The following is a 14,368-nucleotide window of genomic DNA, read 5'->3' on the forward strand; positions in this document are numbered from 1 at the left end:
TTGTGAAAGCAAGCATCCATGTTACTGAATGTGGTTGTTCTATTTCCCTGTTGAAATGGTAGTGTTTCCAACAGTAACTAATGAAGTGAATAAGCTGGATGTTCAAGACTAGCCAATTGTGGGGAGAAAGATTGTGGCCTGGATGGGCATGTATAGGGATTCCCATTTTCTAGATTGTTTTTTCAGTTCTTTTCTCCTGGACGAATTAGAATTTTCTGCCTAAGTATTGATAAAATGAGTGAGTTGGTCTCCTGGGAACATGGTCTTAAGAACTGCAGTCACACTGTCTCTGTTGCAGAATAAACTAAAAGCAAACCCACTGTGAGCGGCCGCTGTTAGCTCCAGCTCCTGCCAACCTAGCAGTTCGAAAACATACCAATGTGAGTAGATAAATAGGTATCACTCCGGCGGGAAGGTAACGGCGCTCCATGCAGTCATGCCGGCCACATGACCTTGGAGGTGTCTACGGACAACGCCGGCTCTTCGGCTTAGAAATGGAGATGAGCACCAACCCCCAGAGTCGGTCATGACTGGACTTAAGGTCGGGGAAACCTTTACCTTTACCTTTTAAACCCACCTCAGAACTAATCTTACAAAGAAAACCCAGTGATAGGTTCACCTTAGTCTCAATATAAGTTGACACAGATAAGCACGATATCAAAACAAACACAGCCAGCCCTCTGTATGCATGGATTCAACCATTCATAGTTTGAAAGTATTTTTTAAAAAATATTTATCATTTTATATGAGAGATACCATTTTACTATGTCACCATCCATATTGAGGATCCACAGATTTTGGAATCCAAACCTCAGTGGATACCCCTGTACCTTAAATACTTGCAAATCTCACATTAAAAAGAGAAGGAATGAGAATGGATAGGACAATGCCCATGGATAAAGACAGTTCAAAGTGTCTGCAAGGACTAAACCCAGTTTTTTTCTTTTCTAGTATACCATGCATATCTGCCTGGCCAAGCAGTTCCAGCTTCTTCATATTTGGAAGCATGGAAAGCATGGTGTTTTAAGCAGAATTAACAAATGAAATGTTACTGCAGCTTTCTTTAAACTAACTTTATGATTGCTAAAAGACATCTATAATGATAAAGTTTTTATTTATTTATTTTACAGTATTTATATTCCGCCCTTCTCACCCTGAAGGGGACTCAGGGCAGATCACAGAACACATATAAAGCAAACATCCAATGCCATTATACAGACAGGACAGACAAAGCACAAATGGAGGTATATAGAAATTTCCCATATTTGGCGTCCTGGAGGTTGTGCTTGATTTCGGCCACGGGGGGGGGGGGGTGCTGTCATTCTATTCTCCATGTTGAAGAACCCTGTTCACAGACTTCCTCCTTTTTCTGGTATTTCCTTATGGTGCCATTAAAACACCTCCCCACTTAAGCAGTACCTATTTATCTACTCACTGCTGTTTTCGATCTGCTAGGTGAGTAGTGAGCTGGGCTGAAGGTTGGGTGCTCACCTCCGACCTGGGCTTTGAACTGCCAATCTTTCAGTTGGTAAGATTTATTGCAGCTGATGGCTAACCTGCTGTGCTAAAGCCCGGCCCTTGTCTGATTTCCATCACTCTTTGTGTAACCTGCAAACAAATACTGCTCACTGCTAGCCATGAAGAGCAGAGTTTCCATCTCCCAAATTCAGATTTATACAGCTTATGGAAATATACCATATGTTTTACTCACCTGTTTTGTAAATCACTGTATTTCTTTCCTGGAAAATGTGAGCACTTCTTCAGGAATACAGGATATACCTGGAAAAATTATTGAGGTATGGTGTGAGAAATAAGCATACCACTCAAGACATTACTCAGTTCCAACTTCACATTTTATAGCTCCATGTTGAAAAATGATAAAATATTTCATTGACGCAAAACTTATACTTGACTGATAACATTAACATTCTGAATATTTTGCAAGATGTGAATTATTTGGCTGGTTCAATGATATACTTAGTTCTTCCAATATTTCCAATATTTCTATCCCGCCCTTCTCACCCAAAGAGTATTTGATCATAACAATGAGAATTTTTAAATAGTGTACAAACAATGAGAATTTTCAAATAGTGTACAATTTTCACCACCTGGAAATCAGTCTTCAAAATCCAAATTTTTAATGCAAGATTGCAATAGTTGGTTGTACCTTAAGGCACATAATACAAAGGAGATAATGGAGTGAGACTCAGCAATGTTGGCCCAGAAATGTTATTCCAGTAGAGCTCATGGGCCAAAACTACTGTAATTATGTTTCCTAATGATAATACGTATTACTGAATATTGCCTTTTAATAAAAATTAAAGTATGTGTCTTCAACTCTCCTCTCATCTTATGGAGCCTCAAACAATTAAGCAATTAAAGGGATACTATGCAATCATTTCTGCATACAGCTAAGCTTAAAAAAAGTTTGTATTCCTAGACTGGTAGTGTTGCTGTTTCATTTTTTTGTTTTTCCTTTTGTTTTCCTTGTTCCTTTTTTCTTGCCTCTTGATATTAATTTGTTATTATTGTATACTCTTATACACAAAAATTAATGTTACTAAATACACATAAATTTTAAATAGAAAGGACTCATTGTTTAGTCTGAAAGGCCACGTGGCTCTTAGTTTTGACTGTCAGTTTTAACTGTGTAACTGACATCTGTCAACATGCAACAGTGTAGCTATATCTGATGACCACATTTTTCTATTATTCAAAAACCATTACAAAAACAAACAAAAGGAAATGTTATATGTCCCTATCAAGTGTCTCCTTTCCTCCCACACTCTACGTTGTGGCTGGTTTAGCTTCCTGCCCCCTTGCAAAACGAAAGAGAGGTGTTATCTTAAAGCTCAAGATAGTACAATCCCCACTATAAAACTGGCAAAGAAATGCCCCATACCAGAGAGAAAATTACATTAAGCACACTTCCATTTGCATGGACAAATCACTTCACAACTCTGCTCATGCCTCATATTGTACTCTGTAGAACAAAAACAGCACTCAACTTTCATGTTTATAGGAAACATCTGTCTGAAACTTTTGCCTACACACCTCAGACTAAACATATCCTTTTCAACTATGGCAAAAGGCACTGATATATTGCTTAACAAACAAGGAAATAGCACTGAACTCTCTGTAACCCTTCTAGAAGACTACAATAAAAGACAATGCAGAAAAACTTTGTCAACTACTGATTTAAAATATTTTCAACAGAACATGCAATCTGAGATCTTATCACATCTACCATGAGATCTGCGGGTAAGGACAGCAGAAGATACAGGCAGGAAAACAGCATGAATTGCCATTGCTTTTGGTTGTCAGAAAACTTTACCAGCTAGCTTGGCCACCTGCCCCTTCCTCCTCCAATTTTCAAGAGTAAATAAATAGTGGTAACTTAATTTATTGAATGCGTATCTTGCCTTTCAGTCAACAAATGGTACTCAAGAAAAAGGGGCAAAATCAAATACAAAATAAGACATGAAATGAGATGAAAACATACACATGAACTAAGAACACAGCGAAAAGCACAACACTGAAAAGAACACATCTCAAACAAAAGTACCTCAATGTAAATTTACCATTTTCCCCACAGAGGAACAGAATCTAGCCTAAGTGAAATACTTAATTGAATGACAACTGAAAGATGCTTAACCTTTTCTGTGTCTAGTGGTGTGGGTTTCACAGAAACAGTAGGTCTGAAAAAAAAATTCTGGAAATTTCCAAATGTTCTAGTAAATGTTCCAGTGCTATAAATGATGATAGCAGATTTAGCACATTTGGCTCAAATGTAAAGCTTTATATGGAAATTATTTTATTACAATATTTATAATAGTAAAGGTAAAGGTTTCCCCTTGACATTAAGTCTAGTCGAATCCAATTCTGGGATTGGTGGTGCTCATCTTCATTTCTAAGCTAAAGAGCCAGTGTTGTCCGTAGATGCCTCCAAGGTAATGTGGCCAGCATGACTGCATGGAGTGTCGTTATCATCCCACCAAAGCAGTACCTATTGATCTACTCACATTTGCATGTTTTCAAACTGCTAGGTTGGCAGAAACAGGCTAAAAATGGGACCTCACCCCATCCTGCGGATTTGAACCGCCGACCTTCTGGTCAGCAAGTTCAGCAGTTTAGTGGTTTAACCCGGTACACTACCAAGGCCCTGATATATTTATAGTAACATAAAGCAGATAGTATAGATTTCTCTTGTTTTTAACAGAAAGCTACACCTGAAAGAACACTATTAAGGAACACAATTTAAGACATATCTAAAGATTGTATCTATTAATTCAATTCCAAGCTGAAAACACCGATTCAAAATTAGCTGAATATTGTTTCACTAAAGGATCGGTGTGAGTGCATAAGCAACTTATCACATTTTGTTTTAAATACATGTATTTATTTATTTACAGTATTTATATTCCACCCTTCTCACCCCGAAGGGGACTCAGGGTGGATCACATTACACATATAAGGCAAACATTCAATGCCTTAACATAGAACAAAGACAAGACAAACGCAGGGCTCTGAGCTGGCCTCGAACTCATGACCTCTTGGTCAGAGTGATTTGTTGCAGCTGGCTGCAGCTGGTTGCTCAACAGCCTGCGCCACAGCACTTTTAATTGATTGAGGAGCAAGAAATGTGAAATAGAAGCAAGCCTAACAGTGCTGCCCATTAGTTAGTCTATTCCTTTATACAACAGGATTTTTCAGTCCTTGCTTGCCTAGAACACGTATTAGAAATTAACATCTAACATGACTGACCAAAGTACAACCTACATATGGACAAACACAAAATAGATGTATGATGTAGATTTTTTTTCAAAAGACATGTATACCATCAGATTTTTTTTAACCATTTTCCATTTCTCAGATATCTACATGGGTCACTGCTCAACTTGCATGATGGATTATAAAGAATGCCTTCTGTTTCCCACTATTACCGAACAAACACTTTGTTTTTGCTGTTGTCTGCCTTCAAGTCAATTCAGACTAATGGCAACCCTGAGGCAAACCTATCATGAGAGGTTTCCTGCAAGTTTTCTTCATTGCCGGTTTGGTTTGGCCTCCTCTGAGGCCTGAGGGTATGAGCTTTGCCCAAGTTCATCCAGTGTAGGCATGGTCAAACTTTGGCCCTCCAGATGTTTTGGACTTCAACTCTCACAATTTCTAACAGCCTCAGGCCCTTTCCTTTCCCCCCTCAGCCGCTTAAGCTTAAGGAAGGGGCCTGAGGCTGTTAGGAATTGTGAGAGTTGAAGTCCAAAACATCTGGAGGGCCAAAGTTTGACCATGCCTGATCCAGTGTGTTTCCATGGCTGAACAGAGATTCGAACCCTGGTCTTCAGAGTCAAAGCACAATGCTCAATCCATTACACCATGTTAGTACACATATTCAAAAAATATTGTACTTCAAAAATCAATGTAAACTCCCAAGGACAAAAGAAAAAAATGGAATTAGTGGGAAGGACAGGACAGAAAGCTTTTCATACTTCAGTCATACATTGTTATGAAGAGATTTAACAAACTAAAGAACACATTATTCTGTTTTACCTTTTTGACATGTCTTAGACATCCTCTCTTGATTTTCACAGATCTTTGAATGGCATAAGAAAAGACTACATGACTTGCCCAGCCTACTATTCTGAAATATTCTGCAGAAATGGTGCTCTCCAATGGCAACAACTGAAACTAGAGCTGCTCTTGCCACTGTTTAATACAAGTTAATACAGCTCTTGTTTTTGTAGATGGAGAAAGGCCCAGCCCCAGGGAAAGAGGGAATGCTAACTGTGGTTTGTAGCTCACCACAAAGAACCTTTTCTTTTAATTTTTGTGTTCATGTCATTCTAGGCCCACTGTAGAGCCTAAACACTGTAGAGTTTCAGTACTGATAGAATCCATCTATTATTTTCACAAAAAATACAGTCTGTTCATTTTATAATAAAACAAACAGAATCTGTATGGTTTCATTGGCTCTTTGTCATCAGCTTTAGAAAGGTGGAAAAGACAAATGTTCATTTTCAAAAGCTGTGGCAAAACGTTCTGCCAAGCTAAATCTTATTCTCTGACATGGTGCTTAGTTAAAGCAATGGCCATTGTGCCTAGTTAAAGCAATTCTGCAGAAATGACAAATGAACTTCATGAAGTATTACAGATGAGACTGCCGTTTACCTTGGTGTTTACTCTTCTCCTGTCTATCCACTGTTCCAGGAAGTCTGCTAGTTTATAATAGTCATTGCATATGTACACAATTTGAAAATAAATATGGTACATAGGAGGAGAAAATGAGTCTGCTTTCCCTTCTCATGTTCTATAAGCAAGTTACCGGAGCCATGGTAACAATGGGTTAAGCCAGTGGTTCTCAACCTGTGGGTCCCCAGATGTTTTGGCCTTCAACTCCCAGAAATCATAACAGCTGAGATTTCTGGGAGTTGTAGGCCAAAACACCTGAGGACCCACAGGTTGAGAACCACTGGGTTAAACCTTTGTACCGGCTAAACTACTGACTTGAAGGTTGGCAGTTCGAATCTACGAGACGGGGTGAGCTCCCGTCTGTCAGCCTCAGCTTCCTGTGCAGGGACATGAGAGAAGTCCCCTGCAAGATGGGCAATGTCTTTGAAGACGGACGATTATTTCATCCCAGATGCAACTTGCCTCAATTTGCTTCTGACATGATAAAAAAAACAACCAAAAAATCCAGGTGCTTTCAGGTGCTTTCTAGTGATAACAAAAATTGCTATGATATTGTTGCTTTAAATGTATTTGCAGCTCTATATTGGGATTTTGGTTTAAAAAAGGAAACAGGGAAAGAAATAACATTCAATACAATCTGAATGTCAGGATTATATGCAGCAGAGAAGCTCCATGAACCCTTTTTGTATGAATCCTTCACTGAGGAGGCGACTAGGCCTAAGGACCCAAAGGGTCTCTTCGAACTCCATGATTCTCTGATTCTTCATTTCTTTGAAAATGTCCTGCAAAGTTGGTAAATATCTGTAAATGTATAGGTCAGCCTAGAGGCTATAAAAAAAGATATATAACTGCAAAAACATTTTTAAAAACTATAGAGCAGGGATTATAATGCAATAAATTAAGATGGATGCAGCTCCAACATTTCTTCTCAAAAATTAAGAATATGAGAATAGAAATACTGAATCAGAACAAGCCCTATATAGATCAGTATTCTGTCTGCATAGTGACTGCCTATGGGAAACCCACAACTGGGACATAAATGCAGGAATCTATATTATATCTAATTCAGTATGCACTAATAATCCTATTTCTATGAATTTCTCCAATTTCCTTTTGAAGCTTGCCAAGTTGGCAGCCACCATTACATCCAGCGCAGCAAATTCCATAGTTTAATAGTGCTGGGTAGAGTAATGCTTCCCTTTTATCTTTCCTGAATTCCTCACCATCCTGCCTAATTGGATGACCCAATTGCCTAATATTACAAGAAAGAAAGCCAATTTCGCCCCACCATGAATAATTTATTCACTTGTATATCATCCTTCTTTCCTCATGCTTTTTCCTAAGCCAAAAACTCCCAAATGTTGTGACTTTTCCACATAAAGGAACCACTCCAGACTGCCCATCCTTTTAACTTGCGCTTTCTGTGACCCTTTCCAGCTATACTTTTTTAAAATTTTAGCTACAGTGGACAAAATAGTATACAGTACTCCATCACAGCCTAGATTTGAGAGACTACTCACAGAACACACATATGGCAAACATTCAGTGCCAATTATACAATTAACCAGAACAGACAACACAAACAGAAGTAAATGAAGTTTTTCCCATCTTATTTCTGGCATCTTGGAGGCTGTGCTCGACTCCGGCCACGGGCATTGCTGTCACTCCATCTGGAATGCTGAGGAACTTTCCTCCAATCGATGTCCTTTTTAAGGGCGTCTTTATTACATCCTCACTAAAAGCAGTACCTATTTATCTACCCACATTTCTGCTTCCAACTTGCTAGGAGGGCAGATCCAGGCTCGAACTGCCAACCTTTTGAACGGCAGGGCTTTTCTGCCTCCTGTGCTAAGCCTGGCCCCTAACTTATGTCTTTTAAATAAATCATAGAATCATAGAGTTGGAAGAGACCACATGGGCCATCTAGTCCAACCCCCTGCCATGCAATTACACTAACTGCCTAATTAACTTACATAACGAACTGCATAATTAAAAATAAGTATGCAAATATTTGGTTTGTGTTTTACATTTTGTTTTTTTATTATGTTTTTTGAATCTTATGCTGGGTGAAAGAAGGGATATACATTAAAGAAATAAATACAGTAGAGTCTCACTTATCCAACACTCGCTTATCCAATGTTCTGGATTATCCAACACATTTTTGTAGTCAATGTTTTCAATACATCATGATATTTTGGTACTAAATTCGTAAATACAGTAATTACTACATAGCATTACTGCGTATTGAACTACTTTTTCTTTCAAATGTGTTGTATAACATGATGTTTTGATGCTTAATGTGTAAAATCATAACTTAATTTGATGTTTAATAGGCTTTTCCTTAATCCCTCCTTATTATCCAACATATTCGCTTATCCAACGTTCTGCTGGCCCGTTTATGTTGGATAGGTGAGAGTCTACTGTACCATGGAAGTTTTTTTGGAAGATGTGGGTGCATTGTAACTATCCGCAGTAATCCCTCCTCTTATACTGATTACAGTATGAACTTGCTTCTGTTGTATTACATATAGTGTGCTCTTGGCAACCACTGGGGTTTGGTACTAAGATACTCAGGTCCCATTATATACAATGTGTTGCACCCTAGCACTGAAACACCTTTTCACCCAGCACCACACAGAGTCAAATAATTCTATCTAAAATGTTTATTAAAGAAAGCAGATAAAAAAAGGTGGGAGTGAAAGTCCAAAGGGGTCAGTAGAATAGAAAGAACAAAATAGCAGTAATCCAAACATGACGAAGTACATAAAGTCAAGACAATCAAAATCCACAACAATTCTTCATACATAAATCCATAAACACAGAAACAGGAACTTTTCCAAGGTAAACCCTTTCAGGAAACAAAGGCATGAAACAGAACAGGAAACTTGAGAGTACTTGAATCCTTGGCTGCTTGCTGACTATAATTTTACTATAATGATATAGTAAAATGGTGTCTTATATATCGTAGTAAATTCAATGTTTGCTTTTTGTAATATTTTTAATATTTTCAATCTGAGGATGCATCAATGCAAAATCTGTGGATATGGAGGGACAACTTTACTATCTTGTGTAATATTATTAGAGTAACTGGCAATAAATCCCTTTGTAACCTTATTATTGTTCACACAACACGATGAACCCAGAAAATTACCTGAAAAAAATCCTCCTGTGTTTCCATATCCTTCTTTCTCTTCCTCCCATTCTGCATTTTATCCACTTTTTTCTTCCTGTTGTTACTTGACTACTTTTAATTATGCAGTTAATGTAAGATAGGTGCTGAAAACAGTGGGACTTTTATATACTGTATGAGATAATTTAAACTGACATTGATACGGATTCGGTTTAGGATCCCTGCATTTCAAACTTGTGGCCTACAATAGATTTTCTTGGATAGAAGACAAAAAAGATGTAATGATTCAGTCATACAGGGGCAAAATGTTCAGCATATATTCACAAACCCTCTGATTAATAATTCTCCAGTAATTAATCTTCATAGCTATCCAATTACACTGGATTTGTGGACGCTCTTTAACTGAAATAAATAATTCCTTATTAATCTTTAACTAACAAGGTGTTTGATGAGTGAGTGCAGTGTACATATTGAAAGGAATGGAAAGATAAGAGAGATGCAGATGAGTCTCTCTGAGTGACAAACTTAATTAAACTGGTTAATTGAATCTATGAGGCAGACAACAGTCAGAGAGTATCGGTGACCGAGGTCAATCTCTTTCATGGTTAATTGGGAATTTCGCCCCCAGATTCCACAGGTCCTCACAATCTTTACAGCTATATCACATTTAATATTAACACTGAAAGGTATTTTAAAACATTTCAAAATTAGAGAGCAGGAGTAAAGTATCTGCATGAATTGGCGTCAGAGAAAAGCAAGGGAGGTTTATTTAACTGTCCAGGGTGAGAGAAAGAACTCTTATCTGTTGGAGGCAAGTATGAATGTTGCAATTGGCCACCTTGATTAGTATTGAATGGCCTTGCAGCTTCAAAGCCTGGCTGCTTCCTCACAACCTCTGAGGATGGCTGTCATAGATGTGGGTGAAACGTCAGGAGAGAATGCTTCTGGAACATGACTATACAGCCCGGAAAATTAACAGAAACCCATTGAATGAAAGCTGATGTAATATAGATATGAAGCTATAGTATAGCACTTTGCTTTTTAAACAATGCAATCCATTAAATGAAATAAATCTAACTTTTAGATGAAGTGTGTATATATTGCCTAAACAGCATTCCCCGCCCCAAAAAATATTCACTTTTATAATCTAAAATAGGACTCTAAATAAGGTGATCATTAAAAGGTACATTAAATAGCAAAGCCAGAATCACACATGTCGTAATATCTCTGATTTCTATGTTGTGAAAGCTGGACCATGAAGAAGACTAACAGAAAGAAAACTGACTTTCTAATAATACATTTTAAGGATAAATCAAGGATTCTCCTTAAGAACTATTGTACTTTGTACAGTATTGTATTGTATTGTACTGCGACTATTGCAGTTTGGACGTAACATGAGATATGACTTATTGCAAAATATGATAATGTTGACAGCAGTAAAGTGGAAGGCAGTAGGAAAAGATGTGATTATCACACCACGGATAGGTTGATTTAATAAAGTAAACCGTGGCCCTGAAATTGAAAGACCAGAGAAGGGCTTTTCATGATCATCAGGCCTCTTGAAGGTCTCTCATCCACAGGGTTGCTGTAAGTCAAAGCCAACTTGACAGCAAACAACATTCCTTAAAATTCAACTTTTGGAGAAGGAGGGAAAATCAGTTTCTCTCAATTATCTTCAGGTTTTTTTCTGCATTCAATATTGTTCATCCTTCATAATTAATTAGGAAGCAGATATTCAAACTTCTAGAACTCAGATCATAATATTGAATCTGCAATACAAGGCCTTTAAAATGGGCAATTTGAACATTTTACCAACAAGTCTTCATCATTATAGTATGTAAAACTGTTACACTGCCACCTTTCCCCCGCTAGCTGCCACTATGATGAAAATAACTCGAAGGAAACTCAATTATGTACAATAATCCCATGGGCACTGTCCATTCTTAGCAAACTCTGACTCCAGTCTCTCCCAGAACATCTGGAGCTGACAGTTTCTGAATTTGTCTGGCTAAACAAAAGATCCCCCTTTCTTTCCTGCCAATACAAGGAAGGATTTAATGCCTCACCCGGGAACAGAAGTCTGAAACTAGATCCAAAATTTTCATAAAATGATTCACAGACATTTGCTTTTAAAGGGGAATACGAGAAAATCTTGAAGAAAATATGAGCTGAGTAAGATTGGAGAACTTAACTGTTCCTCGCACCTGCCTTTTGCTGGTATTTTATGGTAGTTATCTACACATTATCTGTATTTGGCATCTTTTATTTTGGCACACCTGTAAGTAACAGGAAAACAATATGAATAGTGAGATATGCGCATAATGTAGAGATAACTAGGTTATTAACTTTTTAAGATAATGCATTATTTTACTTTCCAAAATAGCTTACTGTAAGTCCGTATAAATACTGATGAATGCTGAAACAAATCCTAAACATTAATGAGTTATTTCACTATAGATTGTGAGAATCTATTACAGCAGGAGGGTAGCATTCGCTGTACCAAATTCATTAGAACAGAAAATCCTCAGGAGAAGCTGTAGGATAGGAGGAGATGTATTACATGATTGTTGCTAAGCAGGCTAATCTCCCCGTATCATGGTTTGCTTTGTGGGAAAAGGAATGAGACAGAATAAGATCTGGTGCAGATAAAGAGTAGAGAAGCCACTGACAGCTGGGACTGAAGGACAGTAGGAAAATGGAAAAGATGACAAGAAGTGTGTCCTGTCCTAGAATGGAAGAGAGTGATGTGTTCGCTTAGCAGAAGTCCCTCAACTAAGCCAGGCTTTTTGAGAATGTCAGGTTCTTTATATCTAAAGCAGTGGTTCTCAACTTGTGGGTCCTGAAGTGTTTTGGTCTACAACTCCCAGAAATCTCAGCCAGTTTACCAGCTGTTAGAATTTCTGGGAGTTGAAGGCCAAAACATCTGGGGACCCACAGGTTGAGAATCATTGCCTTAAAGCATGGTGTCACCTACCATTCCCTACTGTCCTATACAAAGCTAGCTGAATTCATTTTGTGTGGAGACAATTGTGATGCTCTTCAACCATCCTCTTTTGATTCTGGTTCCTATTTTACGACTTATGTATATTATTGTGGTGAATTACAATGGAACTCTTTGCAGTCCTTTAGGTTGTATATTGCAGGCACTTAGAAAAATGAAAAATCTTTCCTATGCCCTCCTCTGTTGTCTTCTCTCAATGCCCAGTTTCTACATCCCACTTATTTCCTACAGCAATGGAGCTTGGGCATAGGGTTAGAGCTTGGCCATAGAAAGGTCAGACCAGAAAAAGGAAATATTTGGGGTTGTGTTATGTCTTCAGCCCCTGGACTACTCTAATTTCTTCACACATTTCATGTGAAACAAACACAGTACAAAATTAATAACTGTAAACATCATTTCATTTGTGTTGTCAGGCTTTCATGGCCGAAATCACTGGTTTGCTGTGACTTTTCCAGGCTGTATGACCATGTTCCAGAAGCATTCTCTCCTGATGTTCCACCCAGAGAAGCCATTAAAATCCACAAGCATGTGGACAATTTCAACAGAAAGGAATAAACCATTAACATGAACAAAATCTGGCTACCAGTATTTTAAAAACTCTAAAATCAGGACAGTAAATAAAGAACAACACTCAAAACAGGGGGATTCCAGACCAGAAACCATCAGAGCCAGCTAATCACCTCCCAACAAAGGATTCCACCAGGCAGGAAGCAGCCAAGCTTTGAAGTTGCAAAGTTATTCAATGCTAATCAAGGTGATCAATTGCAACTTTCACATTTACCACAAACAGACAAGTGTTCTTCTCCCACCCTGGAACTTCCACAGATATATAAACCCCACTTGCCTAGTTTCCAACAAACCTCACAACCTCTAAGGAAGCCTGCCAATTGAAGTGGGTGAAACGTCAGGAGAGAATGCTTCTGGGAAATGGCCATACATCCCAGAAAACTCACAGCAACCCAATCATTTCATTTCATCATAGAATCGGAGAATTAATCTTCCTGCCCAAAGCTACATAGTCAGAGGTGATCTGCAGAAAGGCATTCTTGGCCCTGTTGTTGATATACACACCACACTTGCAGAAAATAGTGACCTTGCTCATAGCTGGCCTTGTAAACAGAAGGTATTAGTGACTGGAGTGACTGCTGTTTGCAAACCATGTGCTCTATCACTGAACTTTGCAGATCACATTTCATGAGTGGAAGTGGAGAGGAGGGTTGACTTCTACACATCCTTCCTTAATCTATATTAAGTTTCTTCCAAATAGAGGAATGCACATAGGGAAGTCTGTGCAAGAATGTGTATTTTTCCTCAGCTGCTTTAACATGCCTTTTGAAGTTATTGTTGCAGCTGCTGTGTCCTGTGATTTGAGTGCTTTGGGGCGGATAGCTAAATGATAAGTCTGAAGATAACGTAGAGGTTCAAAAGGAATTGAGAAAAACGGGGAAAAATTGGGCAAGTTGAATGAGGCAGGAAAGACTAAAAGGCGGTTGTAAAATGTGATCTGTCTTCAAATTATTTTCATTGAACATACTCTCAGTCCTATGCAAAGTTATGTTACACATTTTAAACCCTTACTGACATCTCTAATGTTTGGTTGTGCTTTTTCATAAACTGGAACTAAGATGGCAACAATTTAAGTTATTTGAGGTGCAAATTATTTTTGACTCTAGGCTGTTAACTACACAAGTCGGAGAGCTAGGAATTGAATATAAGAAAAAGAAGGACCTGACATAGTCGCAGCATATGATATACTTTTCTTTTGAAAAGAGGAGCGGATGAGGATATTCCACTGAACTGTAACTTCTCAGCTTATTTCCTGGAGCCCCCGGTGGCGTAGTGGGTTAAACCTTTGTGACAGCAGGACTGCTGACCGAAAGGTCAGTGTGTCGAATCTGGGGAGAGAGGTGAGCTCCTGTCTGTCAGCTCCAGCTTCTCATGCAGGGACATGAGAGAAGCCTCCTACAGGTTGGTGAAACACCTGGGTGTCCCCTGAGCAATGTCCTTGCAGACGGACAATTATCTCACACCAGAAGCAACTTGCAGTT

General features: G+C 38.4%; 1 protein-coding gene across 3 annotated transcripts in view; it reads right to left on the bottom strand.

Annotated features, from left to right (window-relative positions):
- lhfpl2 (LHFPL tetraspan subfamily member 2) overlaps window positions 1–14,368 on the bottom strand; it is a 109,840-nt gene that overhangs the window by 56,454 nt on the left and 39,018 nt on the right. For 2 of the 3 annotated variants that reach the window (XM_008102918.3, XM_008102917.3), the window contains one exon: window positions 1,712–1,779. The exons of the other annotated variant lie outside the window; for it this stretch is intronic. The gene's annotated coding sequence lies outside the window, so the exon portion shown is untranslated. The remainder of the gene's footprint in view (window positions 1–1,711; window positions 1,780–14,368) is intronic. 3 annotated transcript variants of the gene reach the window in all.

This window comes from Anolis carolinensis, chromosome 2 (genome assembly GCF_035594765.1).
Source record: "Anolis carolinensis isolate JA03-04 chromosome 2, rAnoCar3.1.pri, whole genome shotgun sequence".
NCBI lineage: Eukaryota > Metazoa > Chordata > Lepidosauria > Squamata > Dactyloidae > Anolis > Anolis carolinensis.